This window comes from Acanthochromis polyacanthus, chromosome 3 (genome assembly GCF_021347895.1).
Source record: "Acanthochromis polyacanthus isolate Apoly-LR-REF ecotype Palm Island chromosome 3, KAUST_Apoly_ChrSc, whole genome shotgun sequence".
NCBI classification, from domain to species: domain Eukaryota; kingdom Metazoa; phylum Chordata; class Actinopteri; family Pomacentridae; genus Acanthochromis; species Acanthochromis polyacanthus.
This window is the reverse complement of record NC_067115.1, coordinates 17,512,555-17,534,974: the sequence shown is the minus strand read 5'-3', so window position 1 is coordinate 17,534,974 and position 22,420 is coordinate 17,512,555.

Below are 22,420 nucleotides of genomic sequence, written 5' to 3'. Positions count from 1 at the left end.
TGCGCATCCATAAGTCCCTGTCACACTTTAAATCTGTAAACAAATACACTGAAGTTTATTTGGTACTGTATGCATTGTGTTGTTATAGTAACTTGTTGCATTAACTTCAGTTCTCCCATTTGCTTCATCCTTTGCCTAAATCATCCTTCTGTTCTTTGCCTAAGGGAGTTATTCATTTTTTATCTTACCCTGGAGCTCACAGTATTTCATTCAGTGGCTATGCAGGGCAGTCAGAAGGCCCTGGCATCCTGACACACATGGTGAGATCAAAAATTTAAAATAATGTTAAGAGTCAAGTAATGTCCACCTTTAGTTGCATTCTTTTTCCTTTCTGTGGACTTCAGATGTCACTTTCATCAGGTTACTTCCAAAGATAAGGGAACAAGAAGGGAGTGACTAATCATTACGCAAAACATATTGAGTCCCTTCTTTGGAAGGGAGAAATTTAGGTTGTTGAGGTTCAAGGATGGCAACATTGTATTTTTTTATTTTTAATAAATCCCAGGAACATCCGTCCATCAGTGCTTCCCTGTTCTGTCTGTGGCACTAAAATATAAATCTTAGTTAGTTTTTAGCAGATGATACAAGCAGTATGAACAGCGTGTTGAACCGTTTTATGCATTGGTTATACACATTTCACACTGAGGTGAGTGTTTACAAAGATAGGACGCTACAGGTTAGAATGACTTATAATTGAGGAGGTTAGAAGCAGAGTGGTCTAACCCACAAAAAATCCAAATTGAGTTTTTTATCATTTCTGTAATATTTTATTGTCTACATTTTAGTGGTGAAGTAGTCTAACCCACAACTCCAATACAGAGTTTCAGTGGCACTTAGAATGACCATTCGTGAAAACATAAAACTCTGAACCCACTTCTCCCAAAACTTACAGAAAGTAGGTAAGAACACTCTGCTTCCATATCCTTAATTAGGTCTTTGCTGTTCATAGAAATGAAGGAAATTCTTGTGGTCCAGTGTGGATCACTGACGTTCCTGGAATGTAAATGTCTGTGACATTAGTAGCAGACAATAGCAGTAATAGCTAAGTTACTTGGATTGGTTCATTGTTGGTTTTGGTCGTTACTTGTGATTTGTTGACAATGAGGAAAATACAGAAAATCACCATATTTATCGTTTCATATTGACATTGAGAACCTTTACACTGAAAGTAGAAAAAAAAGGCCGAAAAATATACTGAAAGAGCAGCATGAAACATGCTGATTTTGAAAGATGAATGGAGGTTTGCCTAATTCATCTTTCCTAGGAGATGGAATTTTCCCTTGGGGTTCTTCCACTCCTCCCCAATGTAGATGACAAAGTAAATCAAGAAAACCTCCCCCAAAGTCTTTTTTTCCCTTTCACTTGCCTTTTTCTGCCTTCTTTTGCTTGAGAAAACAGAAACAAAGGCTTTCTGATGTGGTTATTCCCCCTACATTCACCATTGCTCTTTGTTTGAGGGAGCTCCTTGAAAAATGCCTGCAGGTGAGAATGAAAAGACAGAGGCTGACAAGAAAGAATGCCAGGAGAGCCTTATATAACAAGCTCAGATGGTATCCAAACAAATCAAAACGGTAGAAAGGGCTTTCATTGTGAAGTTGACAGTTGTGTTTCCCAAAGTGGAAGATGCTGTTACAACCTGACGGAATGGATTTGGGCAAAGGAGACACTCACATGCAAGTTCACAGGGGTGCACATATGTGTAGTGAAAAACACACAAATAGAGATTATTCTTTTTTTCTTTGTCCTCCAGATACACTAGAAACAGCACTGTCGGGGAGAAGGATGAGCCAGTGGGTTGATACTGTCATCCTCAATGTGTGTATCCATGTATATGCTGTATGTGTAAGTGCATGAAGGAATGGGATTTCTGTGTCAGCAGCCCCGTACAATGTGTCACAACATATCCTGATCCAAATCCATCACAGAGAGCTCCTTCCCATCATCTATCACAGTCTTTGATGGGTCTGAGTGCGAACGGCTGAGAGGGTCGTTCGCTGCTGGCTGCCCTCTATCAAAGACCATGCATGAACCAGGGAAATGTTGGAGAGGAGGCAGCGACCAAGGCAACAGGACAGGGTGAAATCACATCTTTTGCTTTGCTGAGTCTTCGAACTTTAGTTACTTCGGTTTCAAGCGACTCTATTCAAAGCCAACTAAGGGTTACATTAGGCATGTCACATGTCAAGATTGGAGAAATAAATGCATGACTGTGCTAAAATCTCCCCTGACATTTTTCTATCAGGCTATGAAAAGTTTAGATGTATCTGTGGATTATTAAGATAACACAAACATGACCAATCAGATCAAAGGAACATTAGACATTTTTGAAGCAGCTAAACAGAATATGAAAAGAAGCAAGGTGGGAGACATGCAAAGTCGGAAATATATCATCACTGCTATGCTGTTGGTCTTCGGGGAAAAGCCCAGACCTGTTCCAACCCCTGAAGATGCACGGTGTGTCTGTGGAGCAGGTGGAGACTTTTAAATATCTTGGGACAGAGTTTGACACCTGCCTGTCCTTTGGCCAACACGCAAACTCTGTCCACAAAAAGGCACAGCAGCGACTCCACCTGCTCAGAAAGCGCCGTTCTTTTAATATCAGCAAAGACATTTTAACCCTTGTTTATAAATCTCTCACTGAATCCACCCTTACCTATAACATCTCAATCTGGTTCAACTTCCTCATCATCAAACACAAGACAAAACTCTCCCGAATAATAAATCAGACCAGCAAAATCACTCAAACAGTCAGTTTCTTTTCAGCGTCGTTAGAATTCTTACTTCAAATCACAAAGGGACTATGACTTCATTAGGCATATTTTGTGGATTGAATGTTGTCTGCTCAAACTAACCCAAGCAGGAAAGTCTAGACTTTGGATCAAGTGAATCACTGGAACACAAACACAATGAATGAACAGAAAATCCTGGGCCTTAGCAAGAATGCAAAGTTTCATATACGCATGTATAGAAAATGACAAGGGATAGCATTTGATGAATGAGATGAAGAATAATGATGATAAATGTTACATGGGTGAAGACACTGCAGACATCCTGGCTGTCCTGGAGGCGCCATGATGTCACCCACTCCTCTCTAATGATCTAAGTCTTTATGATCCTGGTTTAACAAAGCAGAATTAAGACAGGAATGTCAATAAAAGTCATCTCTCAGCTTAAATAATTGAGCATGTATGCCAGCTGCATACAGTATGGGCATAGAATTGATGGACTGAATTCAATCTACTCGGTGTAAAACACTTTACTGCTCCTTTACTTTGCAGTTTATAGAATTTTTAATATAAGATTCCTTTGGACTCCTAAATACTATAAAGTTATCACCCCACATGTTCTTCTTTGCCATCTATCAAAGGCCTTGTCAAACAAAACAACCAAGATTTATATTTGTAGCCCATAAGAGACATAAAAATCCCATTCAGTGTAAATATATCTAATCTACGAACCTCTTAGTTTAAGAGGATGCATAATGAGAAGTAATTTCCACCATTATTCTAGATCTATCTTCACCACTGAGAAATTCTCTGCCACTTCCACCTCTGCTTTTCATTTAAAGCTGGGCAGATAAAAATGTAGTCTTTCTCGTGAACTTAAAAGAAAAAGAAATTGACACATGGATCAAATGGATCTTTCTAAGTGTTATTTAAAGCAAAATGCACAGATACAGTTACAGCAGTTACATGAAAAAAATGTCTTCCCACTTTTTAAACATTTTGGTATGAACCCAAATAAGGGCAGTCTTGTTTGACATTAGCGATAATAATAAGTCTGATCTTATTTCTCCTTGTAGGTAACAGACTGGGACAGGTCCAACTGGAAGGGAAGAGAAGGAATATTCCTGTGGCGGTGGGAAGAATGATGACAATTGTCTGCTCTCCCACAGCTGTCTCTCAGAAAACACAAAGAGACTGTGAGTCACTAAAGTCCTTAATTCAGCAGTTTGAAACTAGGCCATTAGTGTGTGAGTCTGAAAGAGAGAGAACTCAAGAACGTGTACATCTGTATGCATGTGTCTGTGTGTGTGTACATGTGTACGTGTTTCCGTGTGTGTGTATATATGTGTGTGTGTGTGTGTGTGTGTGTGTGTGTGTGTGTGTGTGTGTGTGTGTGTGTGTGTGTGTGTGTGTCTGTGTGTGTGTGTGTGTGTGTGTGTGTATGTGTGTGTTGGTGTAGCCTGCGGCTGAAATAAAGTTAGCTGTGTGGCTGAGACAGGTTGTAACCTCCTCTGGTAGTTATTACATCACCTCCTGTCTTACACTGACCCAACAGCAGCACACATATATGCAAATGTGGGTGATATGTGAGCAAGAGAAAACAGGTTTTAGAAAATGTAAAAGTGGATATGAAGCTGTACTGGAAGAAAACTTCATTGTGTATGTATGTGTGTGCGTCCTTCTCATCTCTCCCCTCTCCCTGCATGCAGCATCTAATCCCCTGGATTGCTGTTTAATTTAGTGTATTGATCGTTGACAAAGAGGAGAGAGCGTGTGTGTGTGTGTGTGTGTGTGTGTGTGTGTGTGTGTGTGTGTGTGTGTGTGTGTGTGTGTGTGTGTGTGTGTGTGTGTGTGTGTGACACTATGGTCTGTCAATCAGCAAGTGTGTGAGTGTGCATACACAAGGGTGGGTTTCTTAGTTTTCTGTGTTTGCCTATGCAGAAGGGGTGACATCTAATAAACAACTTGCATTTGACTTGCATAGAATAGAATACATAAAAATAGAGGTGGTGAGGCGGTGTGAATGTAGGGACGATATGGAAATATTTTCATCAGTTTACTGTGTGTGCCTGCATTAATTTGCGTAGGAGTGTGCTGGTGAGTGTGGTTTAGGAGCAGCGAGACAGAATATAAAACAGGGTAAAATGTGAAAAAAAAAATATTTAAAAGTCTGAAAAGAGATGCCAAAGGTGTATTCACTAAATGACTGTATTTATATAGAGCTTTTCTTTTTTTAATGTTACCACCAAGCTTCAAAGTAAACCATTAAAAGCAATTTGAGTTGAGCGTTGTGCTAAAGGATGCTTGACATGGGGACAGGAGGTTGCCCGGAGATTGAACCTTGACCCTGTTCAATTATCTGAGCCACATTCACCTCACAAGATTGTCACACATTACTGATCTTTTTGAAAACCCTAACAAATCAGTTACATCTACCTTTGAAATCATTCAAATGGGATGGTTACATAACAAATAACCTCAATAAGACACTGTCAGGCTCTCTGAAGTGCTTGCGTGCAGTGTTTATTTTCTGACTGAAAATCTCACCTAAACACAGCATCAGATTACAGTACTTCACATCATTTGAAGCAAGACCTACCGGTACGGCAGCGTTCTCTGTTTTCACAGGGATTTAGGTAGGTGAATCAGAATGTCATGCAGGGGGAAAAAAATGTGAACGGCAAGCAGTGCAAAGCCGCACACAAGCAAAGTAAAACCAGCTCTAATAGTTTATACAAGGCAGCTATCACCTGGCATTTAATCACATACATGACAGATTGAACTGCTACACTCACCAATGCACACTTCACTGTAAATGACATTTACACCCACTAAAATGAGAATTGTATTGCTCGCAGTCCGTGCATCATAATTTTAACAATCAATTTCCTCACATGTTTAATCTGAAATAAGTTTGGGATTGTGAAGACTCATCGAAAATGGACATGTCTGTCTGAGGATCATGTCAAAACTTCCGGCCTTATGGTAAGACTGGACTTCCTTATTGTCTTCCTCCGCCTCTTCACTGGAAACAAAAACGTATCCACTTAAATACCTCAGTTATTTTTCAGATATCTGTAATGATGATTCAGTTTGATGAAATTCAAGTAAAAATGTGCAGGCTGTATGTACTTCTAGCAGTGTGTGATATCTTATGCAATACAATTTCCAAGACGAAAGGAAAAGAAGAAAAAAGGCAGAACAACTGAGAGGCACATTTTGTGGAATTATACTTGGAATGTTAAAACATAAAATATTGCCTCTGATATTGTTCATTGAATTAAAATAAAGCCTTATGAATGTCCCCTCTGTCATAATATTTTATTGCCTTTTTAATGGCAATAAAAAGTAGATTATTCAGTGCTTTTTTCCACTTTTTTCAACAGTGCTTTCTTCAGCTTATTTTCTATGAGGAACTTTTTAAAAACACGTTTTGATTGACTGATTAATGAAACAATGAAAACTTTTTTCCATTTGTAAATCGCTGTTTGTGATAAAGATGCATCATTGCATTATGCCTTCATTAGAAAAGATCTGTTTGTATGTTTGTTTCAAACATCTCCTTCAGTGAAAATCTGAGATTCTGCATTGGTAACACACCTGTGTAGTGCTCTTTCTATGCCAGAGGACATATTTGCAAAACAACCCCTCAATACTACGGCTGAGCATTTCTACCTTGAAATTGCAGTATACCAACAGAAACCTCAAAAACATGGAATGCTAGTTCCGGGATTTCATTCATACCAAACCTTAAAGAAGCAATTCTGTCAATTTGTGAGGTGGAGCTTTCCAAATTACCTTCTTCAGAATCAGTTTCCGACTTTAACGTGTGGCTGAATCACTCCAGTATTACAACTTCTCTTTATTTAGTGTAGATCAAGTTGGCTGGAGAGCTTATACCATGAATAGGGAGTGGGGAGTGGAGAAAGAGGTGATGAATATGTAGATAGGCATATTCTATAGAAAGAAACAATGAAGAGTTATAGCCAAACAAGTAAAAAGGATTGCTTTCATGGAAGAAACTGGTAAATATGTAACTTTAAAACACAGAGATGAGTTTTAAAGGGTAGATGACCAAACAGAAACTTTCTGTTCCATGTAGTAGATCAAAAACTGGTTAAAAAAATGATACACTTCGTTTGGATCCAAGAGTGGGAAGATTCAGAAAACAAATCTAAGTTTCTAGGCAGACAAGCAGAAGGCTTAGATCAGGGGTGATTAGCTAATCTATGTAAGATTTTCTTGAATATGTTGCATAATGTTTACATTTTTACTAAATGTTTGATTGTGCTTGTTTATTTCTTGAAAATGTGTGTATGTATTTTTGGTCTAAGTCTGTCCATCGATCAGTTTCAAGCTGATTGCTGTGATTTATCACACCTGTTCTACTTAGAGTGAATGCCAAACAGGCGAGTAATGTACCTTAGGCAATTTCCCAAAGCAGTGATGTTAGCAAGTTAAAAGAAATGGTTTACAAGTGTGAAGCTATTATAACTGATAGACAGGGAAAGTCATAATCCCAACAGAGAAAAGACTGAGTTTTCAGAAAGCTCTTATATATCATTCTCAGCATTTACTCATACAGAAGTGCTGAAAGAACTAACAAATATTGATTCATCTCAGGCTGTCGATGGCTATGTTGTCTGCCCACAGTATTATAAACTTTATATGTGTAACTGCAAGTATATGAACATTTCCAAATTGTTAACATGGGAATCTTTTCCATATCGAACTTATATTTTATATGACCGAAGTGCGGCATGAAAAAACAAAACATTTGTATTTGAAGTTTAAACAAATGAGTGTTTCTGTCATGAAGCTCCTTTCTGGAGGACAATATTGTTTGTCACTGCCATCCAACATTTGTTACAGATCCATTGTCAGTCATTTTCAGGTCATTTTCTGATCTGCCACCAAAAAACAAACAAAAAAAAATCATGAATTGAGGATAAGGTGGTAGACTATAATTCATGGCTGAAAAAAAAATGTCTGTCTTCTTGATGCAAGATTTCCCACTACTTTTGCCTTTGCTTCTGACAAATCACAACTTACACAATTACTAATGGTATTTATTATTTAAATGCCGGTCGTTTGAAGTATCTACAGTAAGTAAGACAAACGCTGTGAAGACCAGGTGATTGATATTTGAGGATTACTTTTTCTATAGCTCCACCTGCCATGGACAGAGACTTGGTTGTGTGGCTCTTTTCTCTAAAAGCAGCTTTCATTTCTGCCATCTGCCCAAAAAGACAGAAAGCAAAAACTGCAGGAACTCTTATTTTTTAATACAAGGGTCATCGTTTCTCTTTTGTGCATTAGAAACAACCTTGTGTTGGTCAGTCACACTCAGCATGTTTACATGATACCTTTGATTCCTTTTTAATTCGGAATTAAAGTTAATTCCGCTTTAAAATCTCCTTGTAAACACTTAATTCCAAATTGAAAAGTTAATTCCGAATAAACTTAACTCCGAATAAACAAATTCCTGTGTACGTTCTATTCATGTATACAGTTAATTCCACTTTAGTTAATTCCGGTCATTCTGCGCATGCTCCTCACATAGCGATGTAGCGATGTACACATTCTGCGACCTCACTGACGCAACAGAAGTAGTACGCCATTGTCGAATTGCTGTTTCAAAACGACACTAAAAAGCTAAGCGAAAAGCATGCTTTTTAGTTGTTCCTCCTTGTTGTTGGGAAAAAGAAATGCTGCAGCAAATGGAGTTTGTTTTCAGGGACACATCACGTCCACTCCCTGTCCAATCAGAATCCTTTCCAACACCCAAGCGTTAAAGCGGAATTAAGGAAGGGGAATAAACGTGTAAACCTTAATTCGGACTTAACATTTGCATGTAAACGAGAAGCACAGAACTTTAATTCCGAATGAGTTAATTCCGAATTAATAATTCCGAATTAAAAAGCTTCATGTAACCGTGGCCACAATTTGCTCAGTCCTCCGTACATGGACACCACTTTTTAACCAAATGAATTAAAACATTGTCGCATATGCCTGTAATGCAGTGTGGGAAAAAGACCTGGAAAAGAGGCCAGAAAGAAACAAACAGAAAGTTCAAAAAGTCAGTAAAACAGAGTGGAGTTACAGATGGAAAGAATGAGAGAAGCTGACACAGACAGAGATGCAGAGACTCAGCAAATGCTATTAAAAGTTTAGAGAGGTAGACAGAATGAAACACTCCAGAAATGAGAATTTAATGAAGACATTTGGCACTTGTCATTTTTATCCGTCTGCATCCCACCCACCCTTTTCTATTTATCTCTCTTACCCTCTATACTCTCTTCATAGAGAGATTTCTCAACACAAAAGGACCCGATTACTTCAAATGCACTCAGTACATTTCAGTTAATCACAAGCACAATACAAAACGGAAATAATTACCGCAACAGCACCAATAACCATCGAGCCAAATTCTCTCAAAGTTTGTAAAATCATCTTCAAAAGCAAGATAAGGAGACTTCATCACAAACACCCACATTCCCAAATATGCATTATGTACACTAGGACCATTTTCATTTCTCAGCCTCCGTGGAAGGGAAGGGAATAAGAGCCAGTTTAAATGAAAAACACCCTACTGAGAAGCAGTAACAGAACAATGTTTCACATATAGGTGTATACACACACACACACACACACACACACACACACACACACGCACACATTGTATATGAATATTGTTAATGCACTCACTAAACACAGCCTCTGCAGAAAAAAAAATGATCAAAAGGGTTTTTGACTCCTGGAGAGATTCGTAACGAAGGCAATGTGAATATGCACAAAATGTTTCTGAGAAAGAGAGAGGGAGAGAGAAAGCGCGGGTTGGAAAGAAAGCAAAAAAATCAAAGCTCAAATTCAAGCTACCACAAAGAAAGGCCGCAGCGTCTTACTATTTTCTCCTCTTGGTGACATATTCAAGAGCTGTCCATGAAATCTTTCCTGACAGGAACCTTTCGCGTAGGGGGCCAATAATTCATAACAACCTGCACGTCTCTCAAACCGTATCGCTCGACAAAACTTTGATCATTAAGCAGCATCTTATAGGCATAATGTGAACTGATGATTTTATTTCCAGTGACAGAAGCTCCCTTTTAACACGGGGATATTTTGACACGACACAGTAAGGAAAAAGCGCAGATGTGAATATTAAAATTAATGAAGACTGAATTCCATTTAGCTGATGAAGCTTCAGGGCCCTTTTGTGCATGCTGGATCACTGTTACACTGTCATGGCTTAGTGCTATACTGGGATAGAACAAAGGCATTATCAATGTTGAAAAAGTTACTGCACTTTTCTATTTCTGACTTTTCATGACCACTACTGCTAAGCTGTCCTTCTGTTACAGCTCAAAATGATGAAATAAACTCAATTCCAAAGGCTATGTGTGATAATAGGGGCTTATTGTGTTGAGCATGTTGTTGACAGCATAAGTGCAGGGCCTTCCTACACACTAACAAAAATGTATGGTTGACTAGAGGCCAGTCCACCAAAGTTTGGATAATTTTTTTTTTTTACTTTTACACTATGTCAATTGTGCTCTTACATAGACTCGATTATATTTATTGTAGAATCTTTCAAATGTGTGTAAATGCTGTCACAAAGTTATTCAATTATATGGTGTGTGTATGCAGGAGAGGTGTTAAACACAATTTGCTGCTACACTGCAGTGTCATAACTTTCTGCTCATTGTGCTGAGTTGTATTCCAGCCCGAATTATTCTGCAAGCAGAGCGAGTGTTTAGAATTCAGGTGTTTCACTGTCAGGGAAGAAAAAAACTGATACGAGAATCACAAACTGAACAAAAAGCATTTAAATCATTATCTGCACCACGAGAGTTTGCTTCTGCAGTGGGCGCATTGTGGATTATGATGGAATCAGGGCTGACCGGCAGTTACACTTATAGCGAGAGTTGTCTGGCGAAGATTAGACGTTTTACAATGACTTGGAGTGCACATCGAAGAGAAAGACGACTCCACACTAAGCTCCGACGGTTTTATTGTATTCAGACACATTTTTCTTGAGGAGGCAGAAACTTGCCTCCCTGAGGGGGAGTGGAGAGGCAACTGCTCCATCACGGATGTCGCCACGGTGCCGTGTGTTTGATTTATTTATTTATTTATCTGTCTGGATGTTGAATGTAGCGTTTTAAACTGTGCCAACATCTTCTTGAATGTGCATTATTTCACAGCTGAGCCTCCAGCCCTAAGAGCCAGATGGTAGGAGGGGCCTTGTTCCCTCCGTGCTCCAACATCCTTGGTTTTAATTTTTTAGAAAGCTTCAAGGTGATGTTCTAAAGTAGCCTCTGCATCCAGTATTCACCACATGCATTACGGACATACCAGTAGTCAAATTGGCAAAGTGGAAAACATGTTTAAAAACTTGCATTTCAACCTGCTGCTCCTTTATTTTGAATAATGACACATGTAGCAAATGTAAATGACTGACTGATAGACAGCAGAACCCGCACAACTGGTTTTATCATTTTTATTTTTTTCCCATTTTCAATATGTCATAGCAGCAGTATTAATCACACTAAAGGCTGCGGTCGATTTAGACATTAGAGCACAGATATTTGTAAACAGCTCACTGCTGGGACATATAAAAGGAGCAGACTGATCATTAACTACACTTCGTATAAACAATTTGACCTTTATCGTGGCTGTAAAACACAGTTGTAATTTTAGTTGCATTAATAATGACTGCTGATTGTTTGGGCGTTCCAGGTCCAGGGTTTTGTTGCTCTGCACCCCGACTCACATACAACACACGGGAAACGTAAGTCTCCACATGCCTGGAGAGTCCAAATGGATGACGGTGATGGGTGTGTGGAGTTCTTACATTTGATTCAGAAAAGGGGGAAACTTGTTTGAATAGGAATCCTGCCAAAGTTTAAAAAAATAGACAAAGAAGCAGACAAGAGAGATGTATACAGAGACAAGGGCGACATGGCTCAGTGGGTAGAGTGGTCATCTTGTAACTGGAAGGTTGCCGGTTCAATCCTCGGCCTTAAGCAAGACACCAAACCCCTAATTGCTCCTGGTGGGTCGTGGTTAGCACCTTCCATGGCAGCTTCAGCCATCAGTGTGTGAATGGGTGAATGTGACGTATCATGTAAAGTGCTTTAGATAAAAGTGCTATATAAATACAACCATTTACTATAGCGAGCTGTAAATCTTTGTTCTCATGATATAACTAGAGCTGTGCAGAAAAATGATACACTTAGCCTTCTTTGTGCACATAGTCATCCCTGCACTTGTGTTTTCATTGCATTCCATAACCTTACAGTCAACTCTTCTAAAATATCCAGAGTAATGATCCAAAATGGTTTACTGCGATGACTTGTTCAGCATGTGGCTCTCTAATAATGAGTCTGTGGGAAGTCCATGTGGAAAAAATAAAAATAACAATAAATACTACATAAAAATGAGACAGACATTTTGGCACAGATAAAGCCTGCATCACACTCTCTGACTTAGATTTTCCCTGTAACTTTTACAGGAGTTGAATTATTTTCATTGTCATTTCATCACGAAATGCTCTGAGAGTCAAAGAGTTTCTGCTATTGCACTGAGAATGTAAAATCATGTGCTGCTTGGTTAAACACGTGCATTCTGCGTCCAGGTTGGTTCTACAAGATGCAGTTCAGCCTAATATGTTAAATCCTGCTCTGGAAGAACGCGCTTTTTGTTCAGGCTCCGCGTGAATCCGAATATTACATATTTGTGTTGTCAGGTGTGATTGTTTGCAAAACACGTGTGGGACTGTGCAGGCATAATTCACTAAAGAAGTGTCAGTCAAAATATTCTTCAAATTTACATCCGGAGATTAAAGCGGTGGGTGGTGCACAACGAGCACATACAGTATAAGACGGATTCTTATGAAGCAAACAATGTCAGCAGTTTTGGTGAGTTATACGCTTTCACTGATAGAGTGCACACAAGTCGTCAGCGGTGTTTCGACAGATGCCTAATAGACCAAATGGGAAGCTGACACTGCAGCTCACTGAAAGTTTCACCGCCATTACACTCCCCTGCTGCTCAGCTGGGCTGGAAAAATATCTTAGCAACTGACTCCGGAGAAAATCTGATCTGCTTTCAGTGGCCGCACGAAGCTGAACAGGTAAACCTTTCATCTGCAAGAGTCAGAACATTCATGTGAACAGTTATTTAGGCTTCTTTTGTGTATTGCATCTGATGCCACAAAGGTCAAGTACATCAATTTCCTATAATACCAGATATCAAAAATTATATCTGTTGAATAGATTATTGTATCTTTAAACAGCAGCAATATTTCTGGCTTTTATATCTGATTGATTCTTGTGTTTACTTTCATGTCTTTTGTTGACTTTGTAGTAAGTTTCTGTGTACTTTCAGTAATGGGCATTCTAGGGTTGATGCTCTTATATTTAATAATAATAATTCATGAATGTCAGTGAAGCTGATTAGATATTCCTAAAACAAAAATGAATGAAAAAATCAGTGGTGACAGATGGAGAGATGGAGCAGAATGACCCTGGCAAAATGGTGGTGTGTGATATCTGGGTTTGTGTTGCCACCTCATGGCCGATGAGGGTAAAACAACATGACAAGGCAAATGCGTCACTGGCATTTGGGTTATTTGTGACGAAAAATGAGGGCAGAAAATAATGGGCTCAGAACACACAGTAACCAGCTCTCCCATCACCAGAATCAGTTTAGCAGACAGTCAGAGAGAACTGACGAGCACTGCTGCTATTTTACAGTTGGACAAAAGTGAAACAGCCAAACTGCCCTCACTGAATTTAAGGGTGAAATCAACCCTGAAAACCCTCAGTCAGCACTGAAAATGCATCATCAAAACTGTTTGACCACCTCAAAAAGTAAGAATGAAACCATTTCATCTTGATGAAACCCCCAACTGAACAATAGTGACTGTTTGTAAAGTATTACAAACACATTGTGCAAACACAGATGCAAGCTTTCTAGCATAATGTTCACAGTGGCTGAGCCAAATGCAAGTCTGTAGAGGGAATAAAACATAAAATGTTCCATGTAAACCACCTCATCAAAAAGACAGGACATTTCCAAAATGCAAAGATATCTGTCATGACAGAAGGGATCAATGCACACTGACAGATATTATAGACTCTTCTTCTTGGTTTCCATTGTTTTAGTCTTAGAAGAGCTGAAGAGCAGCTGAGTAGAGCTTTGCTTCTTGCTGTTGCTGTATGAAGAATAAAACATGTAATTTAGGGAGAATAGGTTATTAAATGAATGTACAAACACTTTACTTTAGAATCTTCATTCATTTTAAAATAAGCTTAAAAAATAGCTTTCTAGGCATGATTACAGATGTATGAAAATGTTGATATACTGTAGCTGTTCACAAAGAAACCATTGAAAGAGAATAATTACTTTCCTACTTTCTCACTGAAGAAAATCTGAATATATGCCTATGCAGCTATGTTTTATTTTTTAGTTTAACATTTTCAAACATCCATCCATCCATCCATCCATCCATTTTCATATTTGTACTGGTCATAGATTCATGATTGATTTGGCTTTTGTCATGAAAATCTCTCCCACTTCATTTCACATTATTGTGAAAAATACCCATTTTGAGTGAAACTCTGCACATCCATTCTTCTACACAGTGAAGTGCCGACACATGGGTGAAATAACAATTAGTAAAAGACTAGAAGAAGAGGTCCATTCAAGGTAGACCTAGCCCTGACTAGAATAAAAGAGCAAGATAAATCACATTGCTCCTTACGTCTGAAACACAGACTTATTTTCGCCCCATCAAGGTTACATAGTGGGTGTAAATGGTTCTGTCATTTGTTGCACTGATATCGCTTTGGCCAGCATTACAAATCCTGTGGTGACTTCACTTCAAATTCCTTCACTTTCACAGTTTCAGCTGCATTTTTTCTCGGTGCCAAAAAGAGATCCATCAGAGATAATGGCAAACCTAGAGAGGCTGTTTCTTTTCTATTGTGCTTTCTTCTGATGATACATGAAAGTTGGATGATTTATATGGAGACGTCAATCAAACAGACACTCCAGTGGTGAACTTTTGATCCAGATGCCTGAACAATTTGCATAACTCTAACACAAGCCCCACTTCTCTCCCGTTGCTTGTGCTTGCACATTCTCAACACCTACCTTCTCTAAATCCTGCAGAAAATTTCTCTGTCTGCCTTATTAATACTTACAGTAAAGAACCGGTTTCATATGCTGCACATCAAAAGAAATCCGCTGATGCTTCCTATCTCTCCAAAGCTTTATGTTACTGAGCCAGAAAAACTCCCGGTGAGGTTTTACTCAACCAGTGAGCTCAGTTTTGCATTTGGAACAGCTCATTCCTCCTACAAATGTTTGTTGAACTAAAACTCCACCTTGCTTTTTAAAGATTAGGCTTACAGAGATGCCCATAATAAATGGACAGCCACAGCCTTTTAGCTCAAAGGTGGGAGAGATAATGATCCTGCTCTTCAGGTTGGAAAATAGCACACGCAAACACAAACACACTGAGAAAACCGGATGAATCGACCACGAAAGTGGGGTTAGACTCTCAGGTACTCCATGTCCTTTGAGTACTTAATTATTGCATAAAGTTGCAATTTGTTGCCCAAAAGGAGCATTAGGCTCTCAAAGTCATTATCCTTGTGCATGTGATGTGCTGCAGTATGACTTTGTCTCTTTATTCTTGTGTCTCCTGCTTGTTCAGCCTCTGCTGTGACAGTTTGGTAGGCAAAGAGTTGACACAGAGATAATAAAATCTTAAATGAACCGTTTTGGAATTGAATTCACCTCTTTGCTCAGTGCATTTTGATGATTTTCTCTTATCTTTACACAGACATGTCTATTAAAAAGCCACAGAAAAAAGTAAAGATCTCGAAATCCCATAGGAGCACTGTGGCAAAACTAAAAAATTTATGTCCTGTCAGGTGGTCTGTGAGGTGGCCCAAGCTGTCAACTCAAAGAACGTGTGATTTCAAGCTGCAGACGAAAGGACAAACAGCTCGGCTGTAAGCCTGAGCATGATGGACAGCATTCACAGGGGACGAGATCAAGGAGAAAACCTACTTTTCATATTGCAAGCTGCAATCAACGTTAAACTCTTTGTTATTTTCCTCCCGAAGGAATAGAAGTTAATATTTTCAGTCTGCTGACTGATGTTCAGGAACAATCAAAGGAACTGTCTGGAATGATTGACAGGTTAGCTTTTGTCGCCACATGCGCAGGATGACAGTTGACAAGGTCTTCATGTGGCTGACGCTTGAGTGTGATCAGTGTTAGCTGTGTGTGATGTAATATTTGCCAAGTCCCTCCAAGCCTCTTCTTTTGTGATGCTGGGATGATTGTGTGATTTCAGTGCTTAAAAAGGAATATTTTTTCAAAGAATCCAGGGCTTGCACTGAAAGCATCTCCATTTAAACTAATTTTCTTTTTTATTGCATTTACCAAAACTTTGTCAAACAGAGACAGATGCTGATTGTCCTGTTTCGTTTCTCCTGTCATGTTGCGGCCCTCCGTGGTTTAGGTACATACCAGCATGTTTTGCACAAAGTGTCCTTCTATTTGTGTGTCTGTGCGTGTTTGTGTGTGTTTTCCATGTGAATCTGTTTGTGCCTGCTATGAATAATTAGTTTTGCCTCCACACTGTTTGTCTCACAGTGTTTGTGTGCACCTCTGTTTGCGTGGGAGTGTTGACAGAAGAGTTTATTGTCATTTCTTTCTATAAAAACACATCAAGCAGACAGTTGCATTTGAACAAGTTTCGGATGTTCTGATTCAATACAAAGCCCTTACATTGAAATATGCGTATAATAGTAGACAGATGGACACATACTCATGCACGCAACATTATCAGTTAGCTTTCTCCCCCTTTACAGTACCAAACCAAGTTCCACTTTACCGCCTTTTGCATCTCTAAAATTACCCAGTTAATCAATTATTGATTGTCATTTCACTCTACAAAGAATATGCCAGAAATATACCCCCCTCCTCTCCTGTGTCAGGGCAAGAAGATGTCTTTAGAGAGGGGTCTTCATTAAGATAAATGATCCTGTACGAAATATTTAGACACATTATCAAATCCAGGACACAGGACCAATTCTAACATTGGCCCTGGGCCACATTCAACTCAAGTCTGCAAGTGTCACCTTGATCAAGTCATTTTGATGAACATGATAATCAATTTCTTTGAACACAGGACAGGCTTTAGGGCACAACTGATAATATAATACGTTTAGCAAAGATGGTGACCAGGAAAAGGAAAACAAAACATAATGACTTTTAAAGCTAGAGGACGCAGGATTTTAAAACCAAGAAGAACAAACAGAATTTTCAAAGCATAAAACCAAAAAAAAGAGAAAAACATCACCTTCTTATAGGTCTCCCTCCAAAGCCACTCCTCTAAAACACATAAACATTTACTATCTGAATTATTATACTAATCCACAAGAGACAGTTTTGGTGGAGGGAGAACCACACAAATAGTGTACATCACCATCTTTGCAAAATGTTTCATTCAAAGGAAATATAGATGCAGATGTGATGAATACCACTAAAAGACACTTGCTCACAACTAAGCTACAGTGCAAACAGGTAGGGAATAAACAGACAGATAGTATGTGTAAATATACTTGAATGAAAATGGAGGAGAATGGAGACCAAAAAAATGCTAAAACAGGCACAGTGTGACTGTCTGGCATGTTTAGCAGAGCAAAACATTGCAGGCAATTATTGTGGGCAGTCTAAGGCACACCTGTGCACTAATCATGGTGTCTAATCAGCATCTTGATATGGCACACCTGTGAGGTGGGATGGATTATCTCAGCAAAGGAGAAGTGCTCACTATCACAGATTTAGACAGATTTGTGAACAATATTTGAGAGAAATGGTGATATTGTGTATGTGGAAAAAGTTTTAGATCTTTGAGTTCATCTCATAAAAATGAGAGCAAAAACAGAAGTGTTGCGTTTATATTTTTATTGAATATATTTAGAAATTCGCAGGTTGATTGTAATAAAAAAGGCTAAAACTGTATTAAAAATGTATTTAATTAAATGGATAAACATAATATCTGGGTTTTTATAAATGGTAATTCATTCCTTTACATTGCATGACTAAAATAACACTATTTTACAGCATCTAAATTAGCATTTTTTTAAAATTATTATTTCTTAACAGATAATTGCCATCATTTTCACAGTTTTTACAGTTTAAAATATTACAATTCTTTTAATGCATTTTTATAACACCCTTGTCACCCGATTTAAAATTTTTATGATTTAGATTTTTACACTGTTGTACCAAATAGTTGTCTATTTGCACATCAGTTTGAAACAGAGCAATGTTAGCTTCATTACTGTGTTGCTATATTCACTTTTCTTTTAGTTCAATCAATCAATATCAATATATACTTTATTGTCCCACTTGGGGAAATTTGTCTTGGACTCAGAGCTGTGCTACCAGTATTGCGCATAAAACACATAAAAACAATATTGCACATAAGACACATAAAAAAACAGTATTGCGCATAAAACACATAAAAGCAGTATTGCACATAAAACACATAGAAAACAGTTCTGGTTTGGTCTCTTCACCAGCTCCTGAGAAACACGACTGACTGTTTCGCTGCTAAAAGCTCCACTATGTTCACCAGCTATACTTTTTCTGTCTGCCCTTCGGCACAACCAGGTTTATCAAAACCTTTGTGCCGAGAACAGTGCATCACAACAGTAAAGTAGCAGTACCAGAAAAGACACTTCAATGCCCTGTACAGCTGAAAAGAACTCTGTGGATTCGCTACAAGAAATCCTTTTCACATTGCACAGCCATCTGAGCAATTATCTACATGAAAATAGTAATTAGTGATGCTTTCACGCGGTGACAAAAGCACATGAAACACATTCAAACAAATAAATGCCTCATCACCCTTGATATTTAACAAAGGCCTAAAGGAAATCAACAGAGCAAACAAGTAATCATAGAGGGCACTGTGATACATACTGGTTAAATAGCTCAAAAATATATTTTGAAGCCCGAGGGGATTCCATGTTTAGAAAATGGTCAAATGTGAGGGATGAAATGTAGCCTATAATTTATTAGCTGTTTGACAGGATGGATGGCGAGATGAAGGGCTTATTTAGCAAAATATAAGTAAATAAAACAGTGGATGGATGTAATGAATAAATTGGATGAATATAGCCATGTTTATAAAGTATGACCATGGCTGCAGTCCATAGTGTCAACCAATCAAACACAAATAGTTCTGTGGATTAGCTCAGTAATGGTCAATCCCATCTGAGATGGTGAAGAAGGAGTAAAAAGAAGGGAAAATTGGGAAAAGGATCCAATAAGTTGGAAAAAGTGGAGGGACGAAGAGAATATAGATTAAGAGGATAAGGGAGGACGACAAATGAGGAGCTGAGGGACAATGAGGGGAGGGACTATGGGGAGAAATGGGAAGTCTGAAGCGAAGGTTGGAGGGTGCACTGGTGAGATAATGTAAAAGAAAAAGGGACAGATGAGAGATGGAGGTGTGAAAAGGAAAAGATGGATGAGCAAGACGAGTGTGTGGAGAGACAAAGGTGCCTGGTGGGGTTGGAGTTCTTTACAGAAGACTGGAGATTCCTGCACTCTATGGCAATTATCTAGATCTAGTCTAAAGGAGGGGAGGTGGAGTTTGCCGTATCTCTTGGGGAGGTGGCAGATAGCTGATGCTGTTGTGCTCCACGCTGCACCCCACCGACACCCACCGCGTGCTTGTGTGTGTGTGTGTGTGCACCTGCTCGTGTGTGTGCACGCTAATAGGGTTTTACTGGACCGCTTTTAACAGCACTGCAGTCAGGACTAATTGTCTAAAGTAGATGTAGTGTTAGAGAGCATGAGAGAGTGATTGGAAGAAGAGAAAGTACAGGAGGGAGGAAAAAACAATTAAGAGACTGAGATAGATTAGGTGGGAATGTTTGTGTGTGTGTGTGTGTGTGTGTGTGTGTGTGTGTGTGTGTGTGTGTGTGTGTGTGTGTGTGTGTGTGTGTGTGTGTGTGTGTCTTTCTGTGGTGTCTTTATAAGCTCCAAATATCTTCACAAGGTTAAGATTTTTTTTTTCTTTTTTTGAAGGAAAAACTTGTATTATTAAAGTCTACACTATACTTCTTAAAGCAAATTCAAAAGTCTCATACACCGGGACACCCACGAACACTCACATTCTGTGGTAAATATTCCACTAAAATCTGAACATTCAACAAAATAAACTGAATTTAAGTCTTTTTCTCTAGAAAAGAGGTGAAGTTGCATCAGATATATGTGTAAAGTTCTGATAGCTAAGTTTTTTGTGAGCATTCTGTAAATCCGCTAGCCTAGCCGCACTAGACCCATGTTCTGAAGGCACAAGGGTCTAGGGCCACTCGACAGAGAGGGAGGCGGGCTAAAAGGTTGTCTTTCAAATCACTCTGCAACAATTGGGTAGTTATACAACCAATCAACGCAACGAATAGGCTGACGTAGTTCCTAGAGCACCGGCGGATTGTTGCTAAGTCCCATTAGCTTCCCAACCAGCAGAGCCACGGAGCCAACTGGTATATTAAGGATTTGCCATATCCCGTCGGCATAAGTCCAAATACGTCTTTCTTCTCAATGAAACACTTCAGTGCCGTCCTTTGTTTATCTTTCAAGTTGAATTTTAGCTTCAAATCTTTAAGGGCTGTGGCCAAAGCCGAGTCGAAAGATAACCGTTTATTGTGCGCCGGTTGTTTCTGTCAGAATCGTCGCGCCTCTGTTGTTACTTAGTTACGCCCGCCTTCTGACTCTACACTTCATGGTGATTGGTCCGGCCAGTTTTAGGAGAATCCAGCCTCGAGCCTTATGGAGGGTAACTAGACCCACCCTGGCAGAGAATTAAATTCGTTGCCGTGGGTTGTCTGGCGCGGCTAGGCTATAAATCCGCATTACTGACTGACATTTAAGCTGAGGACATTGCTCTTTTTGGTAGAGACTATCCTAAACTGATATAATATTTGTTTTCAACAGTAATCATGATCAATATTTTCTGGCTTTGTGCAATTTGCAAAAAAAAAATGACTCAAATATGAAATGTAAAATAAGATCTACTTTATTCATCCTGGAGGAAATTATGTAAAGTGATTGCATAAGTATATACGCCCTATAAAGTGACTCACCTAATTCAACACAAGTGAAGGCAGTTGGTGCTACAAGTCACACAGTTAGTGAAATGGAGATCATCTGAGGGCAGTGAATGTAACTACACCGTGAAGCCAAAAGAACATTCCAAGTAACTCAATGAAGATTTTATTGAAAAGCATGTCAGAGGATGATAAAAACAAAAATTCCAATGCTCTGAACAGTTGTTTGAATACAGTTAAATCCATCATGAAGAAATAGAAGGAATACGGCACATGTATAAATCAGCGTAATGCTGTCCGTCCTTAAAAACTGAGTGACTGTGCAAGAAAGAGACGAGCGAGGGAGGCCACTAAGACACCGAAGACTCCTCTAAGTACAATCTAGTAGTCACCACGATGCTTCAAGTTGGGCATGGTGTGGTTGTAATGATGTGCAGAGTAGCATCACATCTGATGGCCAAAAACCTCAATTTTGGTCTCATCAGATTTAAAGATCTTCTTACTGTTGACTTAAGAGTCTCTTACAAATTCGAGACTGACTGATGAGCTTTTGTTGACAATAACTTTCTCTTTGCCACTCTCCTATAAAGCTGAAGAACAGGCAATAGTTGTTGTATGCACAGTCTCTTCCATCTCAGCTGCTGAAGCAACTGCTTTGCTTATTTTTCCACTCAAATGCTTTCAGATATACTTTTCACTGAACCGTGTTTGAAATAAAAGAGAAAGTTTGCAACCAAGCCGCCATGTTGGTCTCTACAGGACTGAATGGTCAATCGCCTTTCATGTGGCCACCTAGTGGCCCACTAGTGCATGCCAACCAAGCAGGCGACATTCAGGACATTCATTGCGAAGAAAATGCCCCTATGGACAGACCATAACTCCTTCAGTGGGGTCGTACACGTCATGGTGGCCTACCTCACAGTTTACTTCATGCACATTTTTGCATGTGCCATATTTCTTCTATTTCTTAACAAGGAATTTAATTGGACCCGAAGGGTTATCCACGGACTAAGAATTTCATGTATCTATCTACTGACTTATGCTTTTAAATAGCATTTTTGTATAGTTGCTTTCTGTTTTCATGGTGTACTTTTAACCCGAAATCCCGATTCACCAGTGCCTGGACCTTCCAGATACAGGTGTCTTTATGTTACAATCATTTGTCACGTATTCATCACACTCACATGATCTCCATTTCACTAAATATGTGACTTCTAAAGCCCTTAGGCTGCACCTGTGTTGAATTAGATGAGTTATTTGGAGGAGAGGACTGAGGAGGATTTATGCAATCAGTTATTTTGCATTTTAGTTTTTTAATTAACTGACATTACATACCAACAATATTCATGTTTTAGGTTATGTTACAGCGACTAAGGTTGGATCAGGGATAATTAGCGCATTAGTTGGAGATAGTTCAGGAAATTGGGTGGCATTGTGCAAGCCTTATCCTTTATTGTGTGATACCAGGATATCTCATGCTTCATTATCCTCTTTGCTATCCAGTATTCATTTGAGACTTTTCCCTCTGGCATGCATTTTAAAAAT